The sequence below is a fragment of the Diuraphis noxia genome, unplaced genomic scaffold (genome assembly GCF_037042655.1).
Source record: "Diuraphis noxia isolate RWA-SAM2 unplaced genomic scaffold, SU_Dnox_SAM2 contig0001, whole genome shotgun sequence".
Classification (NCBI taxonomy): domain Eukaryota; kingdom Metazoa; phylum Arthropoda; class Insecta; order Hemiptera; family Aphididae; genus Diuraphis; species Diuraphis noxia.
Window position 1 is genome coordinate 52,525,413 of NW_028301711.1, and position 16,570 is coordinate 52,541,982.

Genomic DNA, 16,570 nt, shown 5'->3' on the forward strand with positions numbered 1-16,570 from the left:
CTCCGTAAATCTATTCTGGATCCACGCCGGCTTGTTGCTAATGGTCTGATAAATTAGTGTTTTAATTGGATAACTATTCTGTTCTGTATTTTTAACTATCGTGGAAAACAATTTTTTAGTGACCTTAAGCACCTAACCTAACCATGGCCATTAACATTTTAAGAGGGCATAGTTGATTGAGGAACACATGATGATGTGTCAAGAACCCAGGTGTGTACCAATCTGGGAACCAGTAACTCGTGGTCAGATTAACCTCGGAGCACATATTAAGTGACTGGGACCAACAACCACGCATCTTGTTAATAACTATAAAGTTGTGTTTTCCGGTAAAATACACTAAATAAATAAAATAAATAAATAAATGAGTTCAGGTGATTTTACACCCAGATTTCCACTCATCATCAAATTCAACAATTTATTCGAAAACATAATCTTATTTTACTGTTTATCCCACTACTATAATTAATTTGTAAAAGGTTATAAATATTTTATAGCCACTTTTTCTTGTTTTTTTAATCAGATGAAACGATCAGAATAATTACACATTTTACATGAATTTGCGTGTTCCCTGCTGTTCGACGAATAATGGAGTGAAATCCGTGTTCGGTTCAGTGTGAATTTTGCATTCAACAGCGATGTTAGAAGAGTTAATTTCGTACTATATCGAAAAACAAATTGTTTAACACACGATAATGTGGTAGAACGAATTGCAAAAGCGTTTTACGATATTTGTACGCTATATATGAGTTGTTATTGTTATTAAGCTCATATAAAATCAATACTAAAAACAGCTAAAATACAGCTCTAAAAATAAATTAATTCTGTTTATGAGGGTTTTTAACATAAATGATGAAACATTCTGTAATAACGAGTAGTTTCATACTATGTTAATTACATACTTTGACTTCGTATTTATGTTAATACGTATAATAATGGTTATATATGTTCTGTGATATAGATGTGATATTTTGTTTATGAGATGATGTTAAAAGAAAACTATATTTTGTATTTTAAAATTATAAGTTATATTGAGAATGTAACATTTAGAAAATATAAAAGAAATATCTTTGGACTAATTACCTTCTTACTTATTGTCATTGTCATGCATTATGTGGCTAAATTGTAAAATCATTTAAACATGGCATATAATTTTAACTTAATTGTTGTACAAAAATATTTCTAAGTCTTATAATCATTTTTTTATGGCATTTAAAAATAATTTTGACCTAAAATATTTTTAAGCAATTTATTATTGCGTTATACATAAGAAAAAGTGTGATGAACACCAGTTGGTCATTATGATTATTCATACTATCATATGAGAATTCAGTAATAATTTATATTATCTATCATAATGTGTATAGCGGTGACCTTGAGGGGTCAACCTGAAATTGGCAAATAAAGGATTTTTAATTATTATTATCATTTTTGTTCCTTCCAATATTCTAATTTTTATTAACTTTGTTTATTGTTATGAAACGTGTGCTGAATATAAGTTATTATATCAAACGAAATTATGATAGTTTATTACTCGAATAAAATGAGAAATCCCCTAGTATAATATATTTTTGAGCGTCATTATTTTTATTCATGTTTTAATTCAGGAAAATTAAAATTTTATTTATTTAATCAATTATTTACATATATGTACACTGTACACTTTTATTCTAAATGTATTTTGCTTATTGTATTGCATTTAAATTAGTAGTAAATTTTATTCAATATCGCAATGATTATTAATTTAATACAATTTTTTTTTCCTGCGTATGGTGCTCTGCGCAAAACAAATATAGACTATATCATTTTCCCCAACTTAGAGCTGTAGGTATGTATAATATATTTATTTTTTTTTCAATGACAATATTATTCATATTCATTTGGCGGGCGCGATGTATAGGCAATTTCGGTACATCCTGGTGTAGGTGGTTGTCGAACGATATTCCTCTGTATTTCCCCGCATATAAACGAATATTTCATTATTCACGTACCTATACTGTTCAACTATCCTCGTGTATAATAATAGGACTACTCCAATTTAATAGTGAACGATGGAAAATTCTCAGATTCCAAATGGGGCAATTGTTCAAGTTGTACCATGGTTAAGTTTTCATCGAGTTATAACAATAGATTCAGTTTTTTTTTTATATATACTTAATGGTTATGACCTATGAGTGTGAAATACCCACCTATAAATATCGAAAAAAATAATTTTTTTATTGATTTTTTTTTAGAATGTTATTGGTAGTGGGAAATAATGTGTTTTGATAAAATTAATTTTGGTCATCCTTAATTTTTATTTTTATTATTTTTAAATACGAATTTGATTTGCATAATTATTTATTTTATTATTTAAATTAATGTCTTTAATGCGTTACATAGTTTTATGAATAAAAAATGATTATTAAAACCGAACTATTATACAAAACATATATAGTTTTACAAATATAAACTCATAATGGTTTATGCCATATAAGTAGGTATATATTATTATAGCTATAATGTTTGCATTGCTTTGACAATATTCAAATATTATATGGTATCAACCCACATAATTTAATATGAAATTCATAAAATTGTTACATAACCGTAAATATTAAAACAGCTTTTTTTCAAAATTTAAAATTATTTATACTCAATATAAATACATAAGCACATAATGAAATATAAATATGCTGACTTTAAAAAATAATTACTGAACAAAGCATATATTTGTTACCTACAACGCTACATACATTACAATATAACTTTATATATTTGTTATTTGTATAAATATTATATTGTGCTGTGACTTTAAATAGATTTCATATCACAGAACAGTATTGACTTAACAACTTGTGTAAGCATGTGACTCAATGTAGTATTAAATTTGAATTATTATTTATTTTTATTTGCTAAAGTGAGTTATTTCATAAATATTTCATGATATTTATAAAAATAATAATAATATGAAAAATAAAAACTTTTGTTTAATAGTTCTTTAATATAATATTATTTTTATATTATTATATTATAAAATTTTGTCGTTAAATGCATAATTGTAAAGCACACATTATTAACTTGATTATTCCATTATATGCGAACAACCATTATTATTATTTAATAGGGTATAATATTATTTTGATAGGTGGTTGAATGATATATATATATATATATATAATATGTAAACTACTTTAAAAAATATATTATCTAAATCGCTTAAGTATTTTAATCCTTGATAACATAAAAATTTGTTTCATGCAATGTTTTGCAATTCATGGTTAAAATTAAATTCAATGTGCCATTTTGTTTGCTTACTTTTGCAATTTTGAGGATTTCAGATTAATTCACAAATTTAATAGTGCTTTTCAGATTTAATATAGTTTATGTTTTATAGTTCATATTATTCTGCTTTATCTTTTTTTAAACAACATTGTATTTAAAACTCATTTAAAATGAGAAAAAACAAAATTTCGTATTATCAGATATCCCTTGCGTAATGCTTTTTACATAAAAAAGTTAACTCATTAGAAGGCTGATAAATAATAATAGTTAAGGTATAATTTACCTATATAGTGAACTAATAATTCAGAATAATGTTTATGTATTGCAAATAAATATCAATGAATTGTTGATGTCGGATAATTATAAGCATGCTGTGAGGGACAATCTCAATGATTTTCACGAACAATATATTTTGTTATTTTAATTGAGACGCATTTGTATCAACTAGTTTAATTAATTTCTTCTTATGTCGTCTAAGATTTTTAGTGTTGGTGAAGAAAAAAATAACGATATATTCTCATAAGAAAAGTTAAAAATAAATGATTAGAGCTTTCAAATCTAGTATTAACAAGTTTTTGATGAACTTTTTTTCATTCATCATACTTCTTCTGGTTTAATGGGATACATCAATAAAATGATGTCTAGTGAATACGCCCCGTTTATTTCGGATTCAAATAAACAACGTTATGTATAATTAGTGTTTCTAAAATGTTAAAATTACTTGATTGCTCAATGTTATGCACGCGAAATTTGTACTTTTCAGTTAGCAAAAAGCTTTAATTATTAAACACATTGAACGTTTTTAAAGTTCTATGTTCATTGTACACACATTCAAATATTATATAATATGTTTAATAATTTCCTACATATTTTGTATATTTAATTCTTTATCATTATTATTATACTACTATGTATAATAATTATTAATTTTCCTGACTTACAAACAATTGCCTCATTATTTTATTTGAAACGGTTCAGTGATATTGTTACGCTCCCACATAGAACATAGCTAATTACAGTTTGTCGATTGAATGTATTATACTTGTATTCACATAGCCATTATAATATATATACATTATTTAATGTCAGGTGAATTATCCAGTAAGCTCCGATGCAGTCTTGTCTTTTAAGATACGCGTATACACTAAAAATACAATTTGTTAAACGATCACGTGTGTGTTATGTTAAATAATACATAAGTAATTAATCAAAATATTCAAATTTCACCACGGTTTTGAGTGAGTTTGTGATAAGTAAAGCACTACTGAAGTTATTGAGAATTCCGCGTGGTTAGTCTACCGGAAACTACAGTAAACTGATAGCTACTTGCTACCTTCTGAAGACTTTGATTAACAGTGTACAGCAATAATACATCGTTTATTTACATATTATAGGCTTTGTGGTTACGAAAAGGGCTACGGTGGCCGGGGTCGAGGTACCGAGTGGTTGACCCTCTCAAGAATTCACTCGAACACTAAAAATATTAACTCGTCATTGTATCATGTGAAGGTAATCAAGTATACGTATATTATATATACATATATATACTAGCAGAGCTGACAGACGTTGCCTTGCACGAGTTTTAAGCAATTTTGATATTAAACAAAGAAGTATGAAATGAAAGACAAATAATATAATATTTCTTTATTTTGAAATAATATCAATTTTTCTAAAAAAAATTCATTATAGTCAATAATGGTTGTTTAGTTTTATCTAAATGTGAGTGGTTGAACAATATTTTTAATCAATTCTAAGGGAGGAGTATAAATGAATAAACTTGACGATTGCGACAACTCTTTGCGAATTGATGGGAATACCTGGTCGCCGGTCGGTTACATAGTTCGAAAAACTCATTTAATGTGGTTTTTGGGGCAATTGATGCACGTAGTCTCTTCCATGAAATAAACACACTGTCCATTTCCATGGTGCGTTCCCAAATGTATAACAGCAGGGCAAGCCCGGATTAAGGGGAGCAGGGGGCCATGGCTCTCGGGCTTAGATAGTTGGAGTTTATTTAGGGACCTCAGATTTTTCTATTATTTTTTTTTTCATAGACTGTATATTGCATAAATAATATAAAAAAAAAATCGATGATAAATTTGCTGACGAAATTATAATCAATTACCTATGTCAAATAAGCCTATTATAATAATTCATAATAATAATATATAGTTTACTACCAAAGTGTGTAATGTGTATAATACCTACCCGCATTTTGGTATACTTATTTTCAGTAATCGCTTGTCGTCACCCATCGACTGTCACCACTAGCCCTTCGACCGTCACCCAACTATCGAACGGACAAAAGCTATTTTTGTACACCAGTACATAACAACACAACACGTTAACAACAAATTTGTCGTATTCTGTTATCTTTATTTGTTTTGACTATTGTTTAATGAATTATATTTAATCGTTGAGTTAACTTTTCATTCTTTCTTCATATTTTAAAAATGAAAAAACATTTTGAGAGTGGTTCTTCAAAAATAAAAATAAAAGAAAAACAGCAAATTGAAGTAAATAAGTACAGAAGATTAATGAGCAATTACGTTTTAAATTTAGGTAAATACTTCTATTTTTATATATTTGAGATAGTAATAATCATAATATAATTTAATAATAATATTGCGAAAATATCAATTTCGTGTTTCATGTCAAAAAGAAAAAGTATTGTTTAGCTTAAACATAGATATTTAAATTTTCTATTTGTTTCAAGAATTATTATAGATGATGCCTAGATATTAAATTAACTTAGGTATATTGTTTGATATTTATTTTAGGTATTAACTAACTACTAAGTTCAAAAAGTTTCTGTACACAGTGAAATAGTTTTAAATGAACAAAGTAAAATTATACTAATAACATTAGTCAACCAAATCAATATAATTTAATGTTAATTTAAAATGTTCAAAGTAATACATTTAAAATTTTTAAATACCATATTGAGCTTTAAATTGTGCTTTTTTTTTTGTAATGACAACCAAGTTCAAGGTGTATCTGTACTCTGTAGTCTGTACACAGTAAAACAGTTTTAAATGAACAAAATAAAATTACTAATAATACTAGTCAACCAAACAAATATAATTTAACGTTAATTGAAAATGATCAAGGTAATATTACTTGGTAATAAGTTGATAAACTTTAATAAAACATGTTGATTTATTTTACTACAGATATAGAATTTAAGATGAGAAATATTTCTGATGTGGTTTCCGACATTTAATTTATCAAGTATAAGTGATTCATACCTACCTACTACTGGCTGAAAAAATTAATGACAGTTTCAGAGAATATTGTATTTAGAAATTACTTGAGTTTTTCAAAATAAGAATGATGATTTAAAACAGTCTGCACGTATATACGATAACTTATTTATATTATATAGTTTTACGTAATCAATAATGAATTCAATTATTATTTTATTTTTGTATACTTAGAATTTAGATGACAAGAGGTTTTTTACGGCTTCTGTGTTTAAACGGACTTTACCCAATGGAGAAATTGGTGATCGAAGTGGGTAATATACACAATTATTATACAAGGATCCATTTATCGTTTTATGCGTAAATTGTTTTCATGTCTACCCTGTTGATTGTTGTATAAAAGCTGTTACATGCAATGAAAACAATGATTTGAATCACTGAAATTTTTTATTTCTTGACTAATTGGTTCAATTTAAATATTCGTTAAAAATTTAAAATATTATACATTCATAAAAATATAACTATAACTCAACGCGCTGTGGAGAGCGATATGTTCGGCACGCCACGCCGTCCGGTTTATTACTGTAGACTAGTTACTATAGTGCGAATATATACGCCTTATCGGAGATATTCATGATAGGCGATGAGCAATGATCATAATATCAAACATACCGAAATAAATAAATAAATAACCACACCTTGAAATACTTAATTTCAACACAATATATATAATTACTAATCACAATAATGATTTACAAAAATTTATAAGAAATCGAACTAAACAAGACACAGATATGCGATAATAAATACAAATAAATTACATACCTAATAATAAATAAGAATTGATCACACATAATGGAAATGATAATAATTTTATACATAATACATAGCAATAGGTTACAATATATTGAAGAAGAAAGAAGGACATTAAAAAAATGTAGATTTCCATGGTTTAAAATATAATACTGTGTTGCAAGGTGGTGATAAGTTTAGAATTGAAATCCATAGTAATATAATCATTAATAAATTTTGTTCTGAACTAGACAAACGAATTGAAACTTACAAATTTGTTTCAGACATTTTTTTATTTGTTACTAAGTTGTGTGTTCCAATTGCTGACATAATTAATAAAGAAAACGACTTTGAACAAAGTAATGAGAACTTTATACACCTACAAGGAAGATGTGTAGATATTTATATAAAAAATGAAATAAAACAGTTTAAAGAGTATTTTTCCATATGCAGACCATCAATTGAAGACTATGAACATTTTAGTATAATTGATCTTTAGAAATGGTTTAATAAATGAATTAATTGACGTATTTCCCGATTTATACATTGCACTAAAAATGTATTTATAACTATACCAATTTCAAACTGTTCAGAACTTCCTGAATCTCTTTATAGTTTGATTATTGGGTTCCATCCTGATCACAAATATTTCATGAACCGTATTAGACAATATAATAACTGCTTCCAAATGACAACTTTTGGAGCGAAACAAATTATCAAAGATCGATTTCTGCCCACATTCAAAGTGAAAGGTCAAGTGTATCATTTAATTGGTAGTTTGCAAGCTTTACCTCAACAAAACCTTCAATTTCCACAGATTTATTTCATTGGAGATGATGAGAGAAAAACACGCTTAGGATGTAACAACTTCGCTGATATAAAGCAAAGCCTGGTAATACGATTACAAGCGATGTTGTGCCATAATAACCCATACATAAAGGCCTTTAAAACCACACACAAGAGAGTACCTCAAAATAGTAATAACTTTGAAATTATAATACACTCTGATAGAAAACCTGATAATGCTCACAGAGGACTTTATAATTCACCAACAGCAAGTGAAGTATCATTGGTCGCAATTGAACAACAGTTCGAAAAACGAGATATTGTGTTACAAAGTCATGATAACAATTGCAACATATTAGTGAATTGCACCGTTCATACGATACACTGCAGTACCCGTTACTTTTCTGTCATAGTGAGGACGGTTATTACATTAATATCCCTCAGATTGATCCAAAAACTAAATTACCACTTCATAAAACAGTTTCTGCATAGCAATTTTATTCTTACCACATCATGATTAGACAAATGGAAATCAACCATTTACTGTACTGTAGATCACTTTTTAATAAATATTTAGTTGATATGTACACTAAAATTGAAACAAAGTGGTTAAATTTTATTAGAAACAATCAAATGCAACTCAGAGCTGATAATTACATATTTTGTTATGACTAAAACAGCGCTTTGATTAAAACAGTCTTTGGGAAAAATATAAGGACAGTCTTTCAGAAGATATACGACATTGATTGGAATTGGATATACAGCACGAGAATGTGAACTCAATTATTAATAAGTAGGTATACATAGTTAATCTTAAAGATACAGTTCTATGTCTGGGAGGTCAATTTTGGCAACATTATTCATTATTAATTACAATATACTTATATATATTTATTATAATATAGGTATGTATATAAAACATACATATTTTTTTTTTGTAAAGGTACCTCATTTAAAATTTTGGGTCCGAGGCCTCAAAATGTCTTAATCCGGGCTTGAACCTTTCGTATACCGGAAAACTTAAAATACGCCAAAGCGCTGCATTGCTGATGATGTATCAGCCCACTTGATACTATGTTATTTTATCATTTTCATTAAAATTTTGAACAGTAAATACAACCATATCACTGCCCTTACGGACATATTTTCATATATATTTCATGGACTTTACCAAACTGTAAAGCTCAATGTTTATATGTGTTTTTTAGATTTTACAGAGCAATGGTGAATACGGAACCAGCCAACGATTGTCAATGTCAACTATTTTACCATTTTAAATGCGTAATTGATGTGATTGACCACCATGGTCAGTGCATCTACGACGATACAATCGATAACCATCGATATTAGTGATTGTATCATTCGTACATTTTCCCTTGTCTATGCTTGGCATCGTCAATCCGTCATGTGCCATCTGCCAGGCTGATTGGTGAATCTAAAGCATCTAGGCCGTTACCCAAATGTATACAAAAACATTAATTCAAATCGGTCCAGCCGCTTAGGAGGAGCTTAGTGACATACATAAGTACAGTAGAATTATATATATAAAGATATATATTTGAGAAAGATCTCCGGTTTATAGAAATATTTTGAAAACACGTTTACACCTATCCCTACATGGACATTTGAAATATGTGGATGGTTTTATATACAAGTATAGGTTTTTATAAGGTAATATTAATGTGCTGTAAATGTATACGTAATTGTAGCGGGTTACATCTGTAAAAAAAAATTACAATTTACGTCGACTTCTGAGCTGGATCAAACTTTAACATTCATAGAATGCTTAAAATATTATGCATGCGTTAATAAACAGAATCAATCAAAAATACACAGTTTTATTTTATACGTCAATACGCACATTTTCAATTATAAAAAAAAGGTGAGCCGATGAGTATCGCTCAGTTGTACAGTAGTTGTCAAGCATGTCATTGTTATGAATTATGTGTTAAATTTTAATTAAATAATACATTATTACATACAAAAAAAGGTTTTGAACGGAGATGTAGTGTCGTCCTAGCATATTTGTATAAATAATCAAATTTAATAATTAAACAAATATAATAATAAACAAATAATACCTTCAATATATATTATGGCTATAAATGGCGTGACTTTCCGGTGATTTTTTTTTTAAAAAGAACATGTATCCATGGCATAGTTGTAATATTTTAATCTTGAACCAATGTCTATATACTTAATATCCAGACGTTAATCTGATAGACACAAAAATGTACCTATAAAACAATATTACAGGCCCTATATTATGGTACTTAGTTTTCATAAACATTTTTGTATTTTTTTCTCGACTATCTTGAATACTGCTTAGTACCTGAAATGAATGTTTTGTAAGTGGAAAATCATAATATATAATAGTATTATAAATTTATCCATTAATAATAATTGTAAGTAATGGTAAAAATGTTTCTTCATAGGTCATAACCACTGACTCTCATCCCCCGATGTAGTCTGCCTAATGCATGTATGGTATAAACATTAAACACAACCTAAACGTAGGATGGGTTTTCAAGTATGCCAAATTTGTTTAGCATTTGTTCGCTACGATGCTATAACAACTACTTACACAACTTATTGTTACCTATGCAATAGTTATAGTTATGACGACAATTCCAAAACTGTTTTGCCATTATTCAAGACCTTTTAGTAAATACCTACCTATGCTACTATTATATTAATATAATTTAACTCGAAGTAGAAACTATTGTGAGTTGTTGACACCTGTCATATTATACGCCTCGTCACTTAGATATCACATCTTTGTCCTAAGTCTAAAAATCACAATGTAAACATTTAATTATACATTATGTTATTTTGATAAAACACTGGGATTTATTCAATGCGCTTTGCACAGTATTTCAATGATAAAGGTATCAGGTATCCATTACTTGTTTTTTATGATTTGAGTTGCATTTTGTAGGATCGTTTTATAAAACAGTTATATAGTACCTACAAAATATATACTGTTGATGAAATATATTATTTTCATTCTGACGCTAATTTTATTAGTTTATTTAAATTAAATTTTAAGAATTTCACTTAAGTATCTTATTTTGAAAAGGTTCTTGGAAATATTTGCTTAATGGTTGGTATTGATTTTATGTATGCGTTGCAACACAATAAACAATTAAAAACTTATATAAGATAGCCATAAAATAAGCTAATGACAATTATTTAAATTTCAGTACCAATTATTATTATTTATATTTATATTTTATTAACGGGCTGAGCTAGACAGTTAAAACATAATGAAATTATATTATATTATTTACATTAATATTTAACATTTTAAACTGTTAAAAATGCCAGTTCGTTCAACTCCTTTTTAAATGTTAAACATTTTTTAAATAATTAAAAACAAAAACATTTTATTACATATTATTTACTTTTTGGAGTGTACAGGCATTTCTTTAGGGTTTTGGTAAATGATATAATTTATTATACTCGTATATGAAAATATATCGTCAACGTAATCTCGAAATCGTTTACAAAATATTAAATTTTCAATTAAATTAATCCTAAGGAGACACTTCAAATGCATGCGAAATATCTTATAAATTTCAAAATTTTTTAAACTTGACCAATCCTTTTATCGATCTACGGACTCATTCGTGTATTGTGATAATATAGATGTTCATATAACATAGGTACAATAATAAACAATATTGCAATATCTCCGCATAATATCGTGGTCGTGAGAATTTAAAATACATGGGGAAAGGAGTCATCAAAGTAAAAAAATTAAAAATAATAGTTTAAAAGATGTAGTACTTAGTAATGTTAAGTTTTTGTAAATACAATTACTTATTTTACATGCTGTAAATCGTTAACCTCCTCTTCAACTGTGTCTAAAGCCCTGTCTCCAAACATGTATTTTAATCGGAAAAAAATATTCCCCACTAACTATGATTTAAAAAAATTAATTGAATATTTATATTCACGGCACCGACACGAACTGTTTCCAATTGTGTCGCATGAAATATTATCGTCTCGTCAAAAGAATCCCAAGAAAAAGGTATTTACACGATGCAGCATAACACGCCAGCACAGAAGGGAAGAATAAAATGGAAGAGGCAGCTATTATAGAGGTGGATCTAATTATTAAAATTATTATCTATACGATGCATATATCATATCATTTTATTTTTATTTTTTACATAATTAATATATATAATACATTACACATAAATAACGAGAGTGATGTTAATTAAATATAAGATTATATTGGATTTAATTAAAAAATTCTATACCTAAATCATATTTCAAATTTAAACGCATAAAAGTAGCCAATGAATTTTTATTTTTATTTTTACTTATAACTTTTAATGGTTTTTTAAAACAACTCAAACTGATAAATTAAATTTTATGGATGAAATTTACTTAAACTAAAAAATTACTTGGAGGATGCAACTTCCATTTCCTATAAAAAAAATAGTAATTGAGACGTTTTTTACATAAACAAAATAATACTCGTGACGCATTTACATTTGAATGGTATATTAGGACTAAGTTTACAATCAGCCAGGCATCACTGCTATGAAAAATCCTAAAAATATATTTTTATTTAAAACCTACCCCCTATTATAAGCTCGTATAATGGTTAATTATCACAGAACTGTGGCCATATTTTATTACAAACTCCCGGGGTAGCGATCCACTTTCGGGTCACGGCCCAAAATGTATAAGTAATCGTAGTTTTAAAAAAATATCCCGTACAGATTCATGTTATGTTTTCGTATCTATAAATATTTTTTTGTGTAGATTAAAAATAAAGAGCATAAAATTAAAAAAAAAAAAAATGTAATGATACCTATTTTTATATTATGTTTGTTTTAATTAACAACGGAACTGATATTTTGAATGTGAATTTCGTTTTTGTTTGTCATTGGGTCTATAGTTTTGTAATAGGTACCAGGTGTATATTTTGTGATTTTGAATGAAAAGCGAACTTTATTCTTCATTATTTTGACTTGATCACATCCATGGTAGAGAATAATCATTCAGAACTGAATGTAGGGTTGAATATTAAAACGTAAAAATTTAATAAATCATCAACAGCCACATTATTATGAAATAATAATTTTTTCAGCAATATTTTTCATTGAATTTGAAATTCAAAAATTTAATAAATATATTTTTGTGTAGGTACCGTTAAAACCAGGTCAACTCCGTGTGCGTTACACGACAACACGCCTGTGACACACGTAATACGGTAAATACCATAATATAGGTATAATTTGGTTTGCTTAAACTTTTGTAAGTCACCAGCAACTGTATTATTACTGTTAAATCGGAGTCTTTGTATTGAAATGAACCCCACATGTTAGGATTTGGTTATTGATTAATCGTCGTAATCACAGTACAAAATCGTAGGCTTTTCCTGGATGTAATACTCCATTGTAACATACGTTATTTTTTCATTGAAACTGTTCCATTTCATGATTTTTTCATTTTACCTATTATAGAGTGAAACGATATTTTACTTCACCACTCGACCATAGTATGGTTATAATGGAAATAATGCAATTATAATATGAAAATAATTACTGTATAAAAATTTTAGTTACAAATCCGATCAGTATCTTACATCAAATTATCCTATACGGCTATAATTTTTATAAATTATTGATCGATTAATGTATTTAATTATAGGGCGTATGTTTTTGTTGGATACGGAAGAAAAAAAATAGCATTAATTTTACAAAAAAGAAAGATACACTAAGTTCATAAGCTTATATGAAATAAAACGACGATGTGTATACATAACCATAGAAACTTCTAATAATACGCTTCATAAAACATTTAATTATATAGTAAATCCAATAAATGTTATGCATAATAAATCATAATTTATTACAATTTCCAGTATTAAACTTATTTTATACTGCTTAATAATAAGTAATATTTATTAGTGAAATTTTGTTGATAATTCGTAAAAATTATTTTGTTTTAAAGTCTTAACAATTTTACGGATGAGAAATTCAATAATACGTTGTACAACGATGAGGACATTTTATAATATTGTTATGGTGTAATATGTATTATATTATGTATACTATATCTTAGTACTAATGATTAAATATTACTATTTGGTTTATTGTGTAATATTTTAATTTAATCCTAATTTCGATTTCTAGTATATTAAAAGAGCATTGAAATTTGTTCAAAATTTCGTTTTGGTGCTGGTTTTGGTCATGGTTCTTTGTTATACCATGATTGCCCATAATCACGGTCTTAAAAAAAGGTCACTCTGATAAGAACCACTGGCAGCCACGTTCCATTAGAAATAATTGACCGTCGATTTTTATTCAATGTCCGATACAACAGCTACCCTGCCCCTCTGGAACCTTTCATTCAGTTATTCAATCGATAGGAATCGTGACGATTATTAATTATAGTGGTGTAGCTTTTTAGGAACCCAACGTTCTTGCAATATTCTACTGGGATGGCTTATACATGATATAGATGCAGGTTATGAACAATGATGGGACGCCAAACGCCCAAGCTGAGATCCATAAATTATAATGTTACTTAATACGGTCAATGATATTATTGAATAGTTGGAGTTTTCTCAGTGAGGCCCATCATTTAATATTTACCTACCTATATGAAATTAAAATAAAATAAATAATAAATAATTACCTATTATATTTGCATTCCCTAAAACTGAAATCCGGCATGTTGGTCATAGAACAATATAATACAAATTATCAATGTCAATTGTGTATCAGAAGTCATATTATATACTTTATAAACAAATAATAATTCATCATTTATAAGCACAATATTAGTATCCGTGTATACTTATTATGTACCTGTACTTATGTATATACTATATTATGGAACTTAATCAATCACTGTAGTTAAATATTATGAATATTTTTAGATTTTGAGCGGAGCGAGGAATGTAGGTATTAATTTTACCATGATGTGTGTTTTTATTTTTTTTTTGTGTGTGTGTCTGTCATCACGTTTTGGGGCAGCAAAAGTGCTTTGATTTTCGATTTCAATACCTCGTTCGATCAGAAACTGAATCTAGTTGGTACTTTGAGGTTATGTTACTCTATATATTATATTTTACGAAATTTTAATATATAAACTATTAACTTGTTATCGACAAAAAGTTTGGTTTTTTTTGTAGTTTACAATTTACAAACTAATAACTATAGAGACTTTAACTAGTCAACATAATATATATTTATTAACATTTAAATACAAATTTAGAAACATTTTAAATCTTTTGTGCTATTATTTAGTTCCTCATAAGTTGTTTATACCTAATCAAATGAAAAATTTCAAAAAATACATAATTACTATAAAATTTCAACAGATTCAAAGTTTATTTTTTTTTATGGATTTTACCAAAATCACAAAAATGTCATTGTCACGATTATTTATTTTGTTGGACAAATGATAACACTTTTCCGTAAAACTTGGCTGGATATCTAATACTTGTCCAGTACTAGCTGACACACACCACTGTTGCAATACTGGTATGGTATAATAAAAATGTATTTCTCTACCAGAACACTATTGCCTGTATTAGTATAATATATCAGTTATGATATAAGCAACTATAAGACTTTTCTATACTGAACTATCTAATATCTATGGCCTAATATTATTTGCAATACCACTAATCATTATTGGAGGAGTGGCGATAGTGCTTTTAATGCTTATATTGTAGTATAAATGCTTAAAATTTATAATTTAGGAATACGATTTTCTCCAAAACACAAAATCGGTTAAGTAGCTTTCGACTATCTATTTTATAATCTACATCCAACCTTGATATTTTTATTCAGATATTTTCTTTATTTTAAACTATAAATGTGACGATGCATGGTTTATTACTCTTACCTCATCTTCTGGAGTAACCAATTTCAACAGATTCTAATTTCTCCTATTACATTTTATAAATAGTAAGCTGTGACAAATAACTATCGTTTACAAGCATGCCCATCTAAAATCTTAAAATTTTGCTTAAATTAATTCGAATAAAAAAATAAGAGCCACTTATCAAGTTAACGACTATCCTATTTACCAAGTTGAATTAAGCAAGAGACATTTATAAAATATAATTAAAATAAGTATAGTCGTTTTGAAGATTATCGCGATCGAACAGTGTGATATGATATTTATATATATATTTTAGAGATTATTTTAAATTTCACATAATATATTATATTATATAAATGAATAAATGAATCAATTTTAAACGTAATGAACAATGGAAAAAATATAATGGTAATAATATTTTTAACTTTGAAATTATAAACTGTATTAAAAACAATAAACAACAATAATTATTATTTTATTTAAATTCTTCATTATGTACATCATATTTTTCTTCAAAATAATGTTTTTTCTGCTCTATATATTACAGTAATTCAATGGCAATTATTTGTTATATTCGTCTAACAAATGCGTAGAATACCATATTTACGTTTAGCTTCGTAAGTTTAAGAATTAGAGTGAATCGAACTATTATGAAACTCAATAGTAAGAAC